We start from the raw sequence: 6,083 nt of genomic DNA on the forward strand, positions 1-6,083 counted from the left end.
TTGCCTGTGGCCCACGTCGGATCGTTCCCTCCGTGATTTTTTTCCTTTCCATTTTTTTTTATTTTTATTTTTTTTTAAATTATACCTAGTTTTGAAGCTTCCGCCCTACTATTTGTATATTAAGAGAAGAGAAAGTGCATGTTTAATTACTTAATCCCTTTTGGTTTCATGTTTTATTGGAGGGGTTTTGGAATATAGGTTGATTTTTGCTTTTATCTTTTTATTCAATTTTTGGTTCTTCTCAAAGGAGGTTTTCATCATTAAACATTGATTAATCTTTTTTTGGTCGACCAATTAAATTGCAAAGATAATTTATACAAATTATATTTATAATGTTTGTATGGTAGAAGTTTCTCATTCTTTTCCGATATTTTAGGTAACAATTATTTTTTCCACACTCCCAGGTAGTCATGGAGCCTTTCACAAGTTCTAATACTAGAGAACGCATGACAACCAAGACATTACTCTAAACTCTGCAAAATTGTAGAGGTTTTTGCTTACACAGTATTGCAACATTTTTAAGGCTAGAGGGAGAAACACCAAAACAAACAAAGGCAAGGATGTGTGAGCCCTTGGTTACACTCGAAAGAGGACATATACCATCCTGTGTTTAATAGACTTTTGTGATGTGAGTAGCTTGTGTTGGTTTTACACTATTGAAATTATTGTAGCAAAAGAATCGAGCAATGGCTATTGTTGCTCATTTTGACATGAAGTCATTCAATTTCTAGTCTACTAAAGATATTCAAGTTATTTAATGTCTTTCTTTCGAATTCACATATCTCCATCTTCAAAGTAGTGTTTTGCTTCTATCTCTTATTATTTTTTAAAAACTATGTCATCGTGTATGGAAATTCATGTGCTTTTGTAGATGAGTGACCTTGCGCTTCAAGATTACATCCTAGTATGGCCAGATAAACATGTGACATCTATCGCTCATACAATAGGGCATTATTATGTTAAACGCTTTTTCAAGTCTCAATGTCCTACCCTTAAAAGGCAAGGATGTACCTCATACATGGTGTTTATGGTTATCAGGGTAAGGATTGTGGCCTTTCTTGGATTTTTAAATTAGGAGGTCCTAATGGATGTAGAGGATGTGTTTTAATTTTTAGTGCACCCTAAGTCATATTGTAGAGTGTTTGTCTAGTTAAGCGTTAGAGTGAAGTGGGTTAGCATTTGAGATGGAAAGTGCTTTTGGAATGGTTGTTGTACAATTGAGATCAATATAAATGATATGCAAAGCTCAACTTGCTCATTCCTTGAATTCTCTACTTGAATTTCTTCTCCATGGCCATGTCATATCTTTTCTCATTGTGTTTGTGAGCACTATTCTAGCCTTGATAGTTACTATAAATACCTTCGATGGCAGAAATTATGCTAACATGTTCATAGCTAAATTCATTGAACTAAGAAACAATGCATTTAAGTTGTAGGGCTTATCTCCCAAAGCTTTATAGTTTGTAGTTCAATAAAGCCACTCCAAGGAATTGTCATTGGTATTACTTTTCTCTTTGTAAGATCAGTCAAAGTAGAAGATTTTGACCAAAATCGTATTGTCTATTTTTTCAGTTGTTACATCATCACTAAATCTTCTGGGTTGTTTACCAAAATTTTGAAAGCAATACTAATATAATCTTTTGAGCTCTACTCTATAATATATCAATGACAATTAGCAACTTTGAAAATTTTAGAATTAATATTATCACTAGCATTTGCACCAAAAAGAAGGTGCAATGGTTAAGTCAATAGTCAATATATATTGAATAATATATTATAAGGCTTACAATATAATTGTTCAATAGAGATTGTCCTCATAAGTCTCTTTAATGATGATTATGGTCATACTTAGGATTGTAGATAGAACTCAAGCAAATTATAAGCCTGACATAACACACAAAAATTTGAACCATAATATGAACCCTTACTCTAATACTAATTTGCTCTACCTCTAACATTATATTTGATCTATGTTATATTTTCCAACACCCACAACTCTATTATTCTTGACACGTCACCCATAGGGTTTCAAACGCATATCATCAGCCAGTGAGAGATTAAATTGTGACACTCATTTTTAGAATTGACTCCAACCAATTTCCCCTTCTTTAATTTCTCCTCCTTTTTCCTCTCGTACTCTTTATTTTTTCCCTCCTATTTTTTCTTCTCCTTCCATATTAATGTAGTAGGAGTTGAAAGGAGCAAACATCAAGTGTTTTCTCCTCCTCCTACTCCTATTTTTTCCTCTTCTCCTTCTTCTCTTAGGTTGTTCTGTCTTCTTTCTTTATCCTTTTCTCCTCCCACAGTAAATAGATTTGATTATAATTTAATATTTAATTACATTGAGAATAGTAATCATAAAAATGATAATTCTCCACTTTTTACACTTCAACTAATTATTTCATCCAATACACTGTTATTATCATTCAATAGCTATTTAAGTGATTTATATTTAAGATTAAATAAATTGTTATATTTTGTAACATATTTTTTAAAAACGATATATAATTTTATAGTATTAGATTACACTAATATTTAATATTAATTTCTATTTTAATACATTATAGATACTTTTTTTTATGAATTGCAAATATTTGAAGTCTTAATATACAAAATTGTAATTCAACATTATATTCAATAACATTTTAATATTATTTTTCTGCATGTCTCATATTTAGACTTTATTTCATTTAAGTTCATGTCTTTAAAAAAAAACTTAATATGTACTCTTAAAAAATTATTTTATTATTTTGATTAAGTAAAATAGGTTTTGATAGGACCAAAAACCTTTTACAAAGAGTAGAGCATACAAGCCAAAAAAGCCCAAATGAAACTATGCATCAGCAGCCATAAACCACAAAAAAAAAGGTCAGACAATAGAGACAACAAAAACATCAAAGAAAGACAATAGAAGAACAAATAGAAAGTCTTCAACCGGTCCACTGCCTGATCACCCTGAATGTTCATTTTAACTGTAGAAGCTCTTAGCTCATCAAGCTCTTTATCATCCATAGCCTAAGGTTTCTTTGAACTTGCCCTAGTTTGTTTACTAGGTCCTTGATCATCGCTCAACTCCTTATTGCCATGGTCCTTTCTCCCCTATTCTAGCTTCTAAAAAAGGATCTTAAGATTTCTAGCAGTGGCCTTTAGAATCAAGCAACTCTGTTCAACAATCCTTTTCAAAGTGTTCTCAATTCCCATGACCCTATTGTCCAACTTATCCACCTTTTCTACACATTTCTCACCACATTGTCTATATTTCTGACTATCTCCTCCAAGGGTGGCACTCTTTTCATCATATTTGTAACATTTTCAGCATTACCAATAAGATTATTAAGTCTATATAGGTGTTGGCCCAAATTTATCTCTCCCCTATTGATTTTACTAAGATGCTCAAACTCACTCTAGATATCTTGCATTTGACCCTTAATCAAATATATCCTACCTCATCAATACTGGGTTGCCGAACACATTAGTCACATTCCCATGATCTTTTGTATCAAAGCTCTATCTCAGATTATCCTCCCCCAAGTTCAAATTAACATTCTCAGTGTTATCTTCTAGGTTCATAATGACATCCCCTTTGGGCATCTTATTCTTGCCCTCAATGTCCATAGCCCCCATATAGGAAAGAGGTTCCTCATCCAATGAAATGGCGTTACCACTGTTAGTATTATTTTTTTTATAAATTTCTGGTATTAGCTCTTTTTCCACTCATTTCTATAATATGTTCCCCCTTACCCTTCTTACCACAATCTCCTCATCAGCGCCCAAATCAGTATCATAATCCACCTCCTTATTATTCATTTTCCTTCTCTTAGAAGGCGAACCACGGTGACCAGAAAGCTTCCTCTTATTCTCCTCCTACTCCTACTCCTATTTTTCTAAGATGCTCAAACTCCCTCCATATATCCTACATTTGACCCTTAATCAAATATATCCTACCTCATCAATCCTGGGTTGCCGAACACACCAGTCACATTCCCATGATCTTTTGTATCAAAGCTTTGTCTCAAATTATCCTACCCTAGGTTCAAATTAACATTCTCAATGTCATCTTCTAGGTTCATAGTGACATCCCCTTTGGGCATCTTATTCTTGCCCTCAATGTCCATAGCCCCCATATAGGAAAGAGGTTCCTCATCTAATGAAATGGCCTTACCACTGTTAGTATCCTTTTTTTAAATTTATGGTATTAGCTCTTCTACCACTCATTTTTATAATTTTTTTCCCTTACCCTTCTTACCTTGGCCTTACCACTATTAGTATTCTTTCTTTTTCTATTTCTGGCATTAGCTCTTCTACCACTCATTTCTATAATTTTTTCCCCCTTATCTCCTCATCAGTACCCAAATCAATATCATAATCCACCTCCTTATTGTTCATTTTCCTTCTCTTAGAAGACAAACCACGGTGGCCATAAATCCTCCTCTTATTCTCCTCCTACTCCTACTCCTATCCTCATCAGTCCTAGGTTGTTGAACACACCAGTCACATTCCCATGATCTTTTGTATCAAAGCTCTATCTCAGATTACCCTCCCCCAGGTTCAAATTAACATTCTCAATGTTATCTTCCAGATTCACATTGACATCCCCTTTGGGCATATTATTCTTGCCCTCAATGTCCACAATTTCCTCTTATTCTCCACTGGCCGATATTCCTCATCTGTCTCATCCTCATAAACATCTTCAGACTCACTCCCTTTCGTATCATAATCCTCCAAAATCTTCCTATTAATACGAGGCTTTTCTACTTTCTTCATTTTCAGGAGATTCATGATTAAAACCATTAGCCCTTAATGACAAGCATGGTCCCCATCTGGGTCATTTGTAAACTCAGAATAGAGCTATCCAAAGATTGCATGAGGTAAAAAGGGAAATTAATCCTAATCCCATGCCTAAAATGGTTCACCAGCATGAAATGGTAACCATAAATTTTGGAATAATGCCCATCCAAGGTAATGTACTCAATCAAAGCAAACAAAACAAATCTCCAAGGTCTAGAAATACTTTTAGGGCTAAAGTAAGAGTTATTGATTTTAACCAACCTTTTTCTTTCCTGGTCTAACTCTGTGAAAGCATTAACAACTTTGTCTGAAACTTTTCTATCCCTAAAGAATTTAATCCCCTCCATATCCAATCCCGTAGCTTTAGTGATAACGTCCTCAGTGACCTCCATGTGTTGGTTCCCCGTAAGAATGCTTCCATTCTTCCAAGATTTGAGAAATTGTCTAGTGATGGAAGGATTACTACCCTTAAGCTTTTCAAGGTAGCCAGTAATCTTGCCCCTTTCCAGAATGCTCCAGACATCAGGTTTCTATTTCCACTCCAAGCAACTATAGGCTTTCATCTCTTCTTCCTGCCACCCATATCTATGTTCCTACTAAAAATACTTTGGTCTCTTCTAAAAAAGCAAGGAAATTCATAGTCTTGCCCTCGAAGAAAAAAATATCTCATCAATTCTACAAAAGAACCCACAATCTATGTGACAAAAAGTAATTGATCACATCATAATTATACCCCAGCCAGATACACCTTTTCCAACTCACCTCATAATTGAACCACGTTGTAAAATTAATCATTTTTTAAGATTTATTTGTTTATTGCCTATTCGATCATACTCCATCAGAGATAAGCCTTCAATAGGGATTTCACTACCATTATACCAAACAATCTTCATGTGACTTTTGCAAGCCATGGTAGTAGCCCAATCAACTGCCATGTTGGCTTCTCTATAGTTATGAGAAATAATACATTCATCAAAGGAATTACTCATATTTATGGCATTTTAAATAATATTATGAATAGTCCATGAGGGGATAGTGACCTTATTAAGACAATTGGTGATGTTTAAAGAGTCCCCCTCAAGCCATATTTTCTCAAGATTCTTACTCTTAGCAAATAAGAGACCATATAATGCAAGACTAGCCTCCACTATATGATTAGTTTGACTTCTTATAGTGATCACCATAGCTCCATTGCTATAACCATTTTCATCTCTAATAATGATCCTACATCTAGCGATCCCTAGGTTTACCTTCAAGCACCATCAAAATTGATTTTATACCACCCCTTAGGAGAA

The sequence above is a fragment of the Cupressus sempervirens genome, chromosome 3 (assembly GCF_028749045.1).
Source record: "Cupressus sempervirens isolate cs-2001-9-10 chromosome 3, ASM2874904v1, whole genome shotgun sequence".
Lineage (NCBI taxonomy): Eukaryota > Viridiplantae > Streptophyta > Pinopsida > Cupressales > Cupressaceae > Cupressus > Cupressus sempervirens.